The sequence below is a fragment of the Musca autumnalis genome, unplaced genomic scaffold, assembly GCF_047663935.1.
Source record: "Musca autumnalis isolate F117 unplaced genomic scaffold, ASM4766393v1 scaffold_1, whole genome shotgun sequence".
NCBI classification, from domain to species: Eukaryota; Metazoa; Arthropoda; class Insecta; order Diptera; family Muscidae; genus Musca; species Musca autumnalis.
This window is the reverse complement of record NW_027411644.1, coordinates 265,562,202-265,577,531: the sequence shown is the minus strand read 5'-3', so window position 1 is coordinate 265,577,531 and position 15,330 is coordinate 265,562,202. Positions and strand designations below refer to the sequence as shown.

Sequence of the window (15,330 nt, the reverse complement as noted above, 5' to 3'; positions counted from 1 at the left end):
AAAAAACTCACGCACAAAGTCATTTGAATATATTTCTATATGAGCTTTTGAAGTCAATATGTGCAATAGAGTGGGGCGATTTGAACACCAGTCAAGTCAACTAGACCATATGTCTACGGTGAAAATCGAGCCCCCGGATTTTGTCTTGAAGTTTTTTTCAAGGATTTTTGGATATTTTGGCATATAAAAACCAAACCACTGAGATTTTCGATCCAACACAAAGACAACAATTGTAGCCAAGACAATAGTAAAGAACTCTCTAGTACATCGTAAAAGCATTGGAATGCTCCTTCAGGTAGTTATGGCCTCGAGAAAGTGCACATTTTTCGGAAAATATCGATAAACGACACTGTGCTACAAAATTGAACTCAAAGTCAATGGGTGGAAAATTTCTTTTGGAGATGAAAGCCCTTGGTGATTGTACTGAGAACCCAAAAGGAACTTTTCACCATAGGTCAAGTTTCCGAGATATTGTGTGATTAATGGTTTAATTTTGGCCCCTTAATTTGTGATCAAATAGCTTTATATCTCTCTAAAGCGTTATTGTAGCTTCATTTTGACATTACATGTCTTCAGTCAAATCGAATGGTGAATCTTTTTGTAGAATATTTCATCCCTCTAACTCAATTCCTTTCAAGTCCTTTTCGTCCTTTATTTTTTGAACCGTAGTAAAAGTACAACAAGGCGAGATTTTACAGCATCCAAATATTCTACAAAAATGTTGTTCAGCAGATTTTAGGTACGCTTCTCATTGATGACCAATCGATATTTCCCCGTTTTCATGGTCCTTTTTACATTTTACCGGTTTTTGTTCAGAAAACTATGTTTTGTTTTTATGTATATTCGTTATTGGTCTGTGGTGCTTCTGAAATACATACCATAAATAGCTCTTGTAATGACGAACACGTTAATAACAAATTTTATTGGAGGACAGATCTGGTTATCTAAATTTTTGAACCGGATATTTTGATATTAAAACCTATTTTGGAACCGGTTTTAAGTAACCAATTAACCGTATATGTATATCATTAGAAAGCTAATAAAATGGTCAATCAAATGACAGTAAGTAGCTGATTACAAACAACTTGGTTGGTTACGAAGCTAGAACAAAAAACCGCGTTCTTAAACCGATTTGGATGTAAAATATCACTGGGTTCTTGTTGGCGATGAAAGTCGATTAAGATAATATTATAAATCTGGAAAGGCAGTTATGTCATAGGTCAAACTTCTGAGTTATGGCGAGATGTATTTGTGTTATGTTTTTTTTTTTATCATGCACTTAAAGTTCATCAAGAATTAATTAATTTCGCCATAACTCAGAAGTTTGAACCACGTCAATAACTGTCCTTATCATTTTCATTTTTTCATGGCGCAAAATTATAAAATGTTCTATTTCTTATTTTTTCTACATTTTATCCAAAACTATAATGTTTTTTGTTTTGTTCAATATTTATTTTGAAAAGCTTCGTAACCAACAAAGTTGTAATCAGCTACTTGCTGTCATTTGATTGACCATTTTATTAGCTTTCTAATGATATATATATATATATATATATATATGTATAAAAATGGTGTAAAAAATGTATAGTAATTCATAAAATGAGAACGGCTAGGCCGATTTCTGTAAAATTTTTTGTCAGTTATTCGTATTTTCGAGGAGAAGGTCTTTACGGAAGAAAATTTTGGAAAATCTCTCTGGAAAAGTCGGAAAATTGGAAAAATCGAAAATTGAGTTTTTGTATGAAATTTTATTCCTTAATAGCGAGACGAAGTTCGCCGGGTCCGCTAGTATATATATAAAAATGGTGTAAAAAATGTATAGTAATTCATAAAATGAGAACAGCTAGGCCGATTTCTGTAAAATTTTTTGTCAGTTATTCGTATTTTCGAGGAGAAGGTCTTTACGGAAGAAAATTTTGGAAAATCTCTCTGGAAAAGTCGGAAAATTGGAAAAATCGAAAATTGAGTTTTTGTATGAAATTTTATTCCTTAATAGCGAGACGAAGTTCGCCGGGTCCGCTAGTATATATATATATATATATATATATATATATATATATATATATATATTCGGTTAATCGGTTACTTAAAACCGGTTCCAAAATCGGTTTTAATATCTGAATATCCGGTTCAAAAATTTAGATAACCAGATCTGTCCTCCAATAAAATTTGTTATTAACGTGTTCGTCATTACAAGAGCTATTTACGGTAAGTATTTCAGAAGCACCACAGACCAATAACGAATATACATAAAAACAAAGGGATGAAAGAGGGATGAAATATTCTACAAAAAGATTCACCATTCGATTTGACTGAAGACATGTAATGCCAAAATTAAGCTACAATAACGCTTTAGAGAGATATAAATCTATTTGATCACAAATTAAGGGGCCAAAATTAAACAATTAATCACGCAATATCTCGGAATCTTGACCTATGGTGAAAATTTCCTTTTGGGTTCTCAGTACACTCACCAAGGGCTTTCATCTCCAAAATAAATTTTCTACCCACTGACTTGGAGTTCCATTTTGTAGCACAATGTCGTTTATCAATATTTTCCGAAAAATGTGCACCTTCTCGAGGCCATAACTACCTGAAGGAGCGTTCCAATGCTTTTGCGATGTACTACAGAGTTATTTATTATTTTCTTGGCTACAATTGTTAACTTTTTGTTGGATCGAAAATCTCAGTGGTGTGGTTGTTATATGCCAAAATATCCAAAAATCCTTGAAAAAAACTTCAAGTCAAAATCCGGGGGCTCGATTTTCACCGTAGACATATGGTCTAGTTGACTTTTTTTGCTCAGTACAATCCCAAAAATCAGAATCTCCAGGCGCCCGATAACACTTTTTTCCTTCCATACAAATCGCCCCGGCCTAATGTGCAAATATATAACTGAAAATAAGCTTTTGGGGCCACACGACATAACCAAAATTCTATAGCCTTTCGTTTATCACTAAATTTTATATCATATCATTACATACACAGTATAGTCTCGATAATCCGGACACCACATATTTCCGTCCGGATTATCGAATTGTCCGGATTACCGAGTAGTAACAAAAACATATAAGTTTCTAAGTTAAAATCAATAATAACGGACGTTTAATAGATAATAAGTTGACATCGAAGTTAAACGAATTCATATTATGCGAATATCAAGGGTTACGACCATTTTAAGAAAGGGAGCAGCTTTCCTGCCTTTTTAATTTTACTCCCCCAGCGTAATATAGGTAACATTTCCTGTGTATTTTTGTAGTATAAAATTTTATTCATAATTTTTTTAAGGAAAAAAACTCCTAGTCCATATATGAAGAAAAGACAAAATTTTTTAGTTTTCCATAAAAAAAAAATTAAAATTTTTTTTTTAAGCTACATGAAAGATTTTTGGTACATAGATTGGGAAAAAAATGCCATTCTTAAATCTGTTCGTGAAACTAATTTTGGTTGTTGCGCGCAAAAGTTATGGCGGTTTCAATTCTGATAAAAAGAAAAAAATCTTTAAAAGACTCTAATCATTATATTGAGAAACTCTCTTAATTAGGTGCTCCCTACATACTATATGTTTACTGAGGTCCCATAACTTTAGTGAAAAAGTTGTGCATTTTCGCGGAAATTAGGAAAGAATTCCAAACAATTGGTAGTTTGCAACTTGTTTTAATAAAATTCAACCTGCTTATGCCTCTGAAAAATATATAAAAAATATGTACGTAATCTATACATCGCGAAGATTCAAATAAAACCAAAACTATACAAATTCGTTTAGTGGTTTTCATATTATAGCAAAAACAAAAAAATATATTGAGGAAATTTATAAAATTTTTGTAAGAGAAAATATTTATTAAAATTTATTTTGTGAGTTAGTTGAACAAAATGTAAGAAAAATAGGTCGGAGTTTTTCTTCTATTTTAGTTAAATTTCACGCAATAAATCGCATTTTTTATTCTAATCACTTCTCGAAAACACGCTAACATCTAGCAGAAGATATGGATATCTTTCAAATAAATGTTGGGTTCCTTTAAATGGGGTATAATCTTGAAATAAAATTGTATCGGGTAATGTTCATTTTGAAATGCGTGTAAATCGCGAAATCCTCAAAATCACTTGATGCGCATGCGGTTTACCAATACAGCGAATTCTTCTCTTTTAATTTGTACACTTTTGCCAGGATTTACTTTGGCCGCTAAGATGTAGCATCGTCTGCAGTTCAGTGTGCAACAAACTGTATAACGCTTATATTTTGCACAAAGTGCATACACTTTTTATGCGCATCCGATTTCACTATCAACCGTGAAAAAATACATCGATCTAAACATATTTCAATAAAATCCATCAAGAACCGTGGATGTAGCATCACACAGTATTTTTTGGATAAATCGGATACAGCTCCCACGCCACTAAATTTTTCAAACCGCTGTTTTCGCATAAACGTGAGTGATGATTCACTTTCTTCATTGAAATGGAAACGATCCACATAAAACGCGAATTAGTCAGCGATATTTTGAAAAACATTTTTCGCAAATTTTTCAATTTTTGCAGTAGCCATTTCCGCCGTTCTAGTAGATGGATTTTTATGATCTGTGATTCATATGATCCGGATCGTCGAAAAACTAAAATATCGCGGGGTACCAGCACACTCAAAACGATATTGTAAATACTGTACCCAAAAAATAGGTTTTTTAGAAAAAATATCACACTAAATTTTGGCCTTTGGCAGTAGATTACTCTGCTGCTGTGTGGGCTACATACTCAATATACATATCAGATTATGCGAAATCGCGAGTTCTTTAATCCTATAATTGGTTTTTCGAAATATCCGAATGCGCGTCGCAGTTACATAAAAAATACAAAAAACACCTGAAATCCGGCTTCAAAATGTCAGCATCCATAAAAGGTGGATGCAGTGGAAATTTTGGAAAGTGATACATTAGAAGTGTAATTTCATTTTGTATTCTCCTACTTTTACTTTGGACAGATGTCCGTCATATGAATGGTTTAATCAGAAATCGAATAGCAATGTAAAAAACCTGTTTAGCTTCAACGTGTTTTTACCTATGTTTTTTCCTTTACGCGGTCGTAACTACCACGTAAATTAAATTTTTTTGCTAAATTTTTGAGCTTTGTACAAAAACATCTAAAATAATCCAGCAATAGTCATAGTTACTGGTAAACTACAATAGTTCGCGTATTATAATAGTACAAACCTTGGCTTCATGGAAACTAAAAAATTTTGACTTTTCCTCATATACATATTGATTTTCCGTGTCCATGTGACCGATTTTTGTCGGTAACTCAAAAAATGAATTAGAGGATCTAAAAAATCTGAATCTAAAAACTAGGCTATTAATCCTAACGCTCTAATAGTTTTAGACATTTCACGGTAAAATATTCTTAGCACTTTTTATTCCCTCCACCATAGTATGGAGGGTATATTAAGTTTGTCATTCTGTTTGTAACACATCGAACTAATCATTTGCGACCCTATAAAGTATATGTATATATTCTTGATCAGGATAAAATTCTAAGACGATCTAGCCATGTCCGTCTGTCCGTCTGTTGTAATCACTCTAGCGTCCGCAATAATTGAGATAGAGGGCTGAAATTTTGCACCCGAGGGTCTTTTTTCCATAGGCAGGTCAAGTTCGAAGATGGGCTTTTTGGTATAGCCCCCATATAACGGTACCTCCGGATTTGAGGTATTTTGACGTTCTTCGCCACATTTGCAGACCGAATTAGCTATAATTTGGGATTTAGGGTTCCTAGTGATCAACAAACTTATATCCCAAAGGATATGGGCATAGGTCCATGTTTTGGTATAGTCCCCATATAACGGTACCTCCCGATTTTCGGTATTTTGAGAATTTTAGCCACAATTTTTAACCGAACTATCTGCAATTTGACATTTGAGGTTCTCAGTGGTCATGAAATATCTCCACGAAACATCGTCAACATAGGTCCATGTTTTGGTATAGCCCCCATATAACGGTACCTCCCGATTTTCGGTATTTTGAGAATTTTAGCCACAATTTTTAACCGAACTATCTGTAATTTGCCATTTGAGGTTCTCAGTGGTCATGAAATAGGTCCATGTTTTGGTATATCCCCCCATATAACTGTACCTCCCGATTTTCGGGAATTTTCAGTGGTCACGAAATTTCTTCACTAAAATTCGTCAACATGGGTCCATTTTTGAGGGTCTACATTGTTTTGATGAAACTACCCTCAATTTGACTCTTGAAGTTCCCTGCAGCTATAAAACTTTTCCGCCAAAAAATTTAAAGATAGGTTGACTCTTTGATATAGCCCCGTAGGTGGTACCTTTCCCCTAGCTGAACACATTTTTTTAGATTAGATCAGATAACACTGTGCAACAAAATGGAGGTGAAAGTCTGGGGCACGGAAAATTCCTCTTGGTGAAGAAAGACCTTGGTGAGTATATTATGAACCCCGAAGGACAGATCCGCCGTGAGTCGGACTTCCGCGTTATGGCGTGATGAAATTTTTGTTAGAGACCCTGTGGGCCATCAGGAATTAGCGTTATATCTTTGTTCACTGTTGCTTAAGTGCTCCACAAAAACAACAAACAAGGATATAATGCTAATTCATGATGGCTTACAGGGTCTCTTGCAAAAACTTCATCACGCCATAACGCGGAAGTTCGAATCACGGCGCATCTGTCCTTCGGGGTTTTAAATATACACACACCAAGGGCTTTAATCTCCAAAAGGAATTATCTCTGTCCCAACATTTGTGTTCACAGTGTAATTTAAGCAATAGTGGGAGGCAGTAGGAGTCTAACCATTGTCGAAAAGTTGTTCCACCTAAAATTGTAAAAGGACCCTAATTATTCCATTTTAATTAAGACTATTTTATGGTGGAGGGTATAAAAAGTTCGGCCCGGCCGAACTTAACGACTTTTTACTTGTTCACTAATCAGAAGGCTAATGACCTAATTCCTTTTCAGGAAAGAAGCACGCAACATCGATTTTTAGGGGAACTAAGCTTCCCAACGTTAGGTTTAAAATACTGTTTTTTGAAATTTTGCCAGTTACGATCATTTTTAATGATTTTTATTAATTTTCTCGTTCAGAGTTATGCTTGATGATCGAAAATTTTTTGCAAGCGAAAAAGGAAAGCCAAGGACTCGAACGCACACAGTCACCAAATTACGTGACCTGGTTTCGCTGTTAGTTGAGCAGCTCTTTAGACGTGTCGACTGTGGGATGGCTTCTCTGTCCTACAACTTTTGGTTTTTTAAATGCAAATGTGTTGCTTATCATAGTCAGCCATTAGTGGTTAAAAAATCATTCGACAGATTCAGATAGTTAATTCCATATTGACTGTATAAATGAGTCAAAACTGGCTAGCCAGAAATAAGAGATTTGGACCGAAATTTTAAAAATCTTAATTTTTGCTTATTTATGAAAGAATTTCTATTGCAAAGAATGAAAATGTCTATGTAATAAATAAGAATCTAATTCTAAAGATAGGAACAAATATTAATGTCCGGATTATCGAGGTACGAAAAATATGAGATGTCCGGATTACAGAGTCTACAATGCAAAAATGTCTAGTGTTCGGATTACGCGTTGTAGGGATTAACGAGTGTCCGGATTATCGAGACTATACATATATAATTTTATTTCATATATCATATTAATTAATTTGGTTTTTTAATATTTAAATGGGTGCCACCGTGGTGAAATGGTATGCACGCCCACCTTGCACGCTGAAGGTCGTGGTAATTTGGTTTGCATATGCGGCTACGAGAGTTTTTGAATGTTTCTGTTGAATTCGCATTTAAACGAATTCGTCGGTGACATTTATTCTTGAGCTCGAGTCGTCATAAAATTGCGGAAGAGTTCTTTGTTTCAATAGAGAGAACTTAGAGAACTGATAAATCCAAGTGGCATTGGACGAAAATTGTATTCTCTGCCTTTTCCTAAAGTAAATCAATTTTAACTACCCCCACTTTAAAAACTTGTTGTTTTTCAAATTTGAAAACAACAAATATGAGGTTAACCTGGGCTTACTTTAAAAATAATAAGTAAACACACATCTCAACAAAACTGCCAAAATAATTTTTTTTCCAAAATTAGTCATTAGTCATCAATTGTAAACCTTTTTCTCCTTAAGAATCACGAAAAGTAGCAAAAATAGTCTGAATTTCGAAAAATTTGAAATGTTTAGAAGCGATTTGCACCTTTAAATTTATAAAATGGTGACATGATTTTTTTTGATTTTTGTCGTTGGGCGCATCCACTGTGCATGGGTAGTGCGATTTGCATCTTTAAATTTATAAAATGGTGACATGATTTTTTTTGATTTTTGTCGTTGGGCGCATCCACTGTGCATGGGTAGTGCGATTTGCATCTTTAAATTTATAAAATGGTGACATGATTTTTTTGATTTTTGCCGTTGGGCGCATCCACTGTGCATGGGTAGTGGCTGGAGCCACTAGTTTAAAATCAAAGATGAGCCATATTGGTCCACTCCTTCATGTAAAAAGTTCAAAACTAAAATTGTGCGCATGATAACTCTCAAAGGTAGTAACTTAGATAAAGTTCGATTATGGATAATCGGTCCACTCCTTAGGGTACCTCCCCCACTAAAGTTTAACATTATTGTTTAAGTGCAGCTTAGAGTCTGTTCGAAATCCGTTGGAAATGTTTATCGATGTTACTCATTGGGGTCCCGTTTATAGCATTCTTATGTTGTTCATGGTCAAGTTCATGCTACCTAACATACGGTACAAAACCTCTAGGTTTTATGGTGACCAACTGAAATGATTTGAGGGCGCGCTATCTATCGGAAAGAAATGACTACCAAAATAAGATCCACTACCAGAATAGACTATGCTGATTCATTCCTTCAGGTACCTCCTGCCAAAACTTTTGACTTTGAATCCAAATATATTTTTGTCGGCAAGTTCATACGTCCGCAAAAGGCCACAACATATGAAAACCACACATAATTATTGGAGAAAAAGATTTCGCTTGCGTAGCAGGTATTCGATTCGATATTGTCAATAGATGCAAGTTTCAATTCACACTTGCTGAGGCTTGTTTCGCAACGGATTTCCATCATTATACCCTCAGCATTTAGGCTATTATACGACCAAAAATCGATCCGATGTTGATTCGACTCCGACTCCAGACTCCGGAGGCGTTTTTTACGACTCCGGAGTCGAGTACGAGGATAATTTCAATATCACTCAAAACTAATAAAATATACAAAAATTTTTATTTTCTTCCTATATGTGTTAGAATATAATACTCAACCAATTTTTTTCTGCTGTATCTTACAGCGAAAAGTTCATTTAATAAATTTAAAAATGTTTGCCTGGAGTCGGATTCAAGTTATTTTTTCGACACAGACTCCGACTCCAGCAAAATTGCTCGACTGCGGCTCCGAAACCCTGGTTCGGATCACTAGTATGTTTGGACGCAATGTCAGCCATGTTTCTCTCTCTCTTTCTCTCTCTCAAAAGAAGCAACCGATCGGGTCCAAAATTTGACATTCTTAATATTTTGTCCAAACTTAGTTTCAGTTCGAGATTGGTCATATCGATCCACTACTTCCGGTAGGTACCCCACAAAATATCAAACATTTTCGCTGAAATGGTGCACACTATAACTCTCGAAAGGAGTAACCGATTTGTTCATAACTTTGTATATGTTAATATCCCAGCAAAAATTCTGACCCATTAGTCATTTTGCAACCCATTACAAAGTAATGTAAACAAAAATAACTACTTTTATTACTCCTTATTAAGTTATGAGTACGGCTACAAATCCTAGGGTTGTGTGTTCAACGCTCACCGTCGCACAGTGGTCGCTTCCATTGGCCAAAATTAAAAAATGAAAGTCTCATTTTTGTACCAAATAACTACTCCTAACATGTTAAATTTATCTAAAATAAATATGTTATGGATTGCTTATTACTGAACTCTTTGAGAATAACATCAAAAAAGAGAAAATTTAACAGGTTGGGTTTCGAGGTGAATTCAGTGGAAAAGCTAAGTGAAAGTAAGATATTAGTATCAAATTAATTGAACTTTATATTGACCAAACTTAATTGGAATATTGAAAAACAAGGCATTAACTTAATTTTTTGCAGTTTTGTGTTTGTTAATTTTCTGGATTCATTATTGAATACGTGTGTTGACTGAAGGACTTTTGGAATGCCATTTCTTCTGTTTAATTAAATTTCATGTAAAGTTTTAGTTATGTTCTCCCTCTTTCCCCCCAGCGATTTTTTTAAAGATTAGTAGTAGTCTAAAGGTTTTATTTTCAAAATATCAGCTGCATTATTCCTCATCTTTGGAACTTGTTCCCAAAATACGAATGATACCTTTCAGGGTGTTTTTGCCATTTTTTCAAATGGACAGGTGATACATTTCAGCTTTTTAAATATATAGAAGAGACATTGTGCGGATCAGTTATATGAAGGATATGTCAAAATGTGGTCCTCAATGTAAAATTTGGAAAATTCAGCCATTTTGATTGATTATTACGGCTAGAACCCTAAAAATACCGAATATTGGGCGGTACCGATTTATGGGGACAACATCAAAGGGTGGACCTACATTAATTGGGGGTAGATTACCTCAAGGAATGATTAAGTGGCATTGCGGTCATTTCGAATTAAAAATTTACATAAAACCTTTAAAATTCCGAAAATCGGGCGGTACCATTATATGGGGACCCTATCAAAACGTGGACCCAATTCAAAAATTTTTTGCAAGAAGGTTTTCTAACACTAGGGTATACCGGTAGCCAAATTTTAGCCAATTTCATTGAAAGATGTGGTCAAGACCCCTAAAATGCCACAAATAAGGGGGTACCGTTCTATGGGGACTATACCTAAAGTTGGACCTATGTTGATTTTTTTTTTGCTTTTTTCATTTGTGTTGCTGAACTAACTTTTACTTAACCTTTACTTTTGGCCGCACTTCCCATACAAATTCTACCACAATGCGTCGTCACGCGAGCTTTTAGTTAAAAATATAAAACACAGTTGGTGGTGATCATGTGATCGTCTAAACAACACTTAATGTTTGTACGTACGCGTGGCATAATGTATGGAGTGTTCGGCTAAAAATCAGAAGTTAGCATGATCAAATCCAGCAGCGAGCGAAATAAAATAAAGAAAACTATGAAGTGAAGTGTTGAAATTGAAAATAAATTCCAACTCAACTGTTCTAAATATAGATTTTTTTAGCTTATTTTTCAGCTTCGAGTATTAAAAGAATAACTTGTTATTGTAGTGGTCATAGAATAACTGTTAGTAGGGGGTTTTCTAAGTAGTTACGACTACCAAAAAGTACTATAAAAACCCATTATTTAGTAAGGATTTTTTATTGGGATTACTTCCAGACATAGATCGATTTTTTCAGCAGGTTGTCCCAGCGGCCCCTTTACGAAGGTAATTTTTTTTGGGGGGCATGTCCATTCTTCCTGAGATAATGGTCTAAAAGCTACAAGAAACCCTGACGTCACCAACTAAAATGGCAAATTCGCAAGATAACTTTCGCACATCGTATTATTTCATCCAGTAATTTACAGGTTGGAATATGGACTATATCGGTCCAGTTCTTCGTGTACCTAAAATTTGGGAAAAGTGCTGCTTAGAAGCTCATCTCGGCTTCGTTTTGAAAATTTTCCAAAAAGTGAGTCGAAATCTCCAAAAAGCCTGCCGGCACCAACTACACTGGGTAGTACGTAAGATAACCCTTGAAGGGAGAAACCGATTGGGTTCAAACGTAGTACATCGTATTAAAGCCTCGAATTATGTCAGAATATTTACTATATCGGACCACTGTTTCGGGTAACTCCCACACAAAATTTGGAAAGGGTGAAGTTTAAAGACTCATCAGGGATCCTAGTTAAGATGGTACCGTTTTTTTTTGTTAGTGGGACAAATCCATACTTCCTGGGAAATTGATTCAAAAACTCAAGAAACCTCAATAGAAGTCAGAAGAATGGTGTTCGCTTCTCTTCTTTGGGTCCGAGGCTGAGGGTATATCTCTGTCGGCACAGCTGATTAATTCTTTGTTTGGATCTGATCTAAACGTATAAACTTTGGAATTATTGGATGATTGATAAATCAATCAACTACTAACAAAACTTCATTGTATACTTACACCTACGAAGGAGTACATACATATATTTAACACTAGCAAAGAAATATTCGTACCACAATCCTCCAATCAACTCTAACCTTGAATTTTCCGCTTGTCTAAACAACAATAGAAATTTATTTTATCATATTGATACAATTTTCCTTTTCCTCACGCAATGTCGTCGTGCACTCGATGAAGAACTTTATTAGAGAACAGTCATTTTATTTGGACTCTTGTGTCATCTATCACAAAGAGTTGTAAATGTTTGAACACGCAAACACCACGAATTGTGCAGACGGCAACGGTAGGTATGTACAAAGCCAGCCAGCCCCCCACAGCAGACACCGACCGACCATAGTTATTCCTTTCAATTTTGCCACATTAAAGGAAATGGTAGCTATGACTTTGTTTGGCGGGTAGATTGTCACAAACACTGACATAATTTTGAGAAATGTTTGGTCCCACCGCTACATCTGTCATAAATATTGCAAACATTTTCCACCACACAACTCCTTCCACAACCTCTTCTATGGTTTCTTTTCAGTATTCCGTAGAAGTTGTTATGGGCGTCATGGGTCTACATCCTTGGCAGTGGCAAGTATCAATTGTTATATTTCCTTTATTCCACGTTTTCGTATCCGGTAAATGTCGGTACGGTATGTATGCAGGTTTGTTTGTGTAGGGAAGAAGGAGGAATATATAGTTTCCTTTTGCTCCTTTAGCTTATTCGAAGAAAAACTTCTTGCCAGTTTTTTTGCTTTGTTCAATTTTTATTTGCGTTAGTTGTGGCTTTGTTAACAGTCGCACTTAGTTTTTGCGGCAACGGCCAGAGCTGATGGTGCATCCAACCGTGACTGATGTCATCAACCATTAAGAATTCATAGTGCCATAAAAGTGTTACAATCACTAACTCTTATTGAGACAATCTTCGCCATGCTGCTGTGCATTCCCATTCCAGACTGTTACATTTACATTTGTCGTTGACCTAACCTCATTTGTCTTAGGAAAATTCATAAAATTTAAAGCCAAGTAAAGAAATAAAAAAGTGAATTGGAAAACTGGGGGTTTTCCCGTTCTATATATTCTTTTTTGGGGTTTCTTTAATGGAATGTTTCCCCACTACCATTACTTTAAAATTGTTGAGGTAAGCTTTTAGCCCGTTTTACTTTCTTGCTTTTCTTTCTGTGGCTTAAGTCAAGCTAGACAAGAATATGGCGAAGAGAGCAACACAAACAACTAAAACTGCCACTTAAGTTCAACAAAAGTGGCCACTTTTAATCCTTGAGTAATACTAACTGTAGCACACAATGCTAACTGACCAACTGACCGACCGGCTGAATCCATTGCTTGGTACTTGAAATATTGAAGAATTGAAGGAAATGTACAGACACATACCATTAGCAGCAGTAGTACTACTAATGGGGAAATGTCCTTACATTGAATGTAAGCGAAAATGAAATGTCAATGACATTTATTTGTTGGCATTATACTTCAATTAGAGGGTAAGAAATAATGGAAACTCCTTTCAAACGAAAAAAAGAAGTTTAAACTAATAGACCACAAAACGTTATTGCCAAATGAACAATCCCCCCCACTGCAAGACTACATTACATATCACCAGTCAAAAGAAAAAAAAAAATACAATAATAATTTCCAACAAATGTTAAATATTTTATTTCTTCTCTAAAGTTGTAGCCGTCTTAAGGAATGTACTTTAGTTTCTTTCGAAACGTTTTATAAAAGGATAAAGTAAAACAAAAAAAGAACTTTGCTTAAATCATGTTTAACAAAACTTTTTAACTTAATTCGTTTAACAATAAGTGCAAGTTAAATATTAAGACAGGTATGAAGAAGCATAAAAAAGTATGCAATGCATTACCATGGCGTTCGTAACTCTACTTAGAGTTGCTACAGACAATTTTATTCAATTTTCAATAGATTAGCAAATGAGACTTTCATGAGTCTTGAGGAAGATTGGAAAAATGTTGGACTTTAAATGGAGTGTGTATAGCATAGTGTTAATCTATGTATATAGGTCTTCGTGAATATATAGACTATATTTTTGAAAATTTAACATAGTTTAAGCCAAAGTTGGCCAGTTTATAACTCGCGTGTTGTGGTTGTATATTATACAAATTAAATGCTTTTAGATGATACGAAATGCTTTTAGGCTTGGCAAAAAATATTGGAGTTAAAAGTTAATTTGCGTGTAAGCTCTGGCTATATTCTATTAAACAAGTAAAAAAGTTTCAGTCGTCTTTGCCGACAGATATATACCATGAGCAAATGTGAAGTGAAACTTTCACCGATCGAATGTATTTAAGGTCTCTTCAGAATTTTGTGGCCCTTTTTGGACATTTGAACTTGCCTACAAAAATGTGGATTAGGAATTAACTGCACTAAGACACAAATGTTGAACTTTTGTGGGGGAGGTGCCCTCTAGAGAGTACCGATATGGACCATTTTAGAAGTTAAACTAAATTTGGACAAAATATTAGGAGATCCAAAGTTTGAACCAAATTGGTTGCCCCATTCAAGTGATATCGTCCTAGCATTTTAGTGACATTTTTTTAAATATTGGGGAGAAGTGCCGGAAGTTGTGGACCTTTATTGCTCCATGAAACTAAGTTTAGATATAATATGACGAAGACAAAATGGGTTTTTTACACCTTTCGGGCTGTTTTCTAAGAAATATGGACTTGCCCCTGAAAAAACTTTTACCGTCGTAATAGAGATTGCGAATGAAAATCGCTTCAACAAAAATCAAAGTGATCCGAGAGCAGGTCTTAAAGTGAACTTATCCGAAATTTTGTGTGAGAGGCATCAGAAGGAGTAGACAAATAAAGTCCATATTCGAACCTGATCTATATCTGGTAGATATATTAGGATATGCAAAGTATGGATTACATCGGTCACTCCCTTCAAGAGTTATCGTGCGCACAATTTTTCCGAACATCTTTGAACTTTTGTGGGGGAGGTAGGTACTTGAAGGAGTGGACCGATATGGCTTATCTTCGAATTTAAACTATGTTTGGACAAAATATTACTAAGGCCAAGTTTTGGACCGAATCGGCAGGTCCGTTCTAGAGTTATCTTGCGCTTCAACCACTACACACGGTGTCATAGGGGCTTTTTGCACCTTTCAGGTTATTTTCTCAGGAAGTATGGACTTGCCCCTGATGAAGCTTGTATCGTCATATGGCGGG

At 35.1% G+C, this 15,330-nt stretch overlaps 1 protein-coding gene across 3 annotated transcripts in view; it reads left to right on the top strand.

Annotated features, from left to right (window-relative positions):
• LOC141389508 (patj homolog) overlaps window positions 1–15,330 on the top strand; it is a 460,965-nt gene that overhangs the window by 307,853 nt on the left and 137,782 nt on the right. The gene's annotated exons all lie outside the window — the stretch shown is intronic.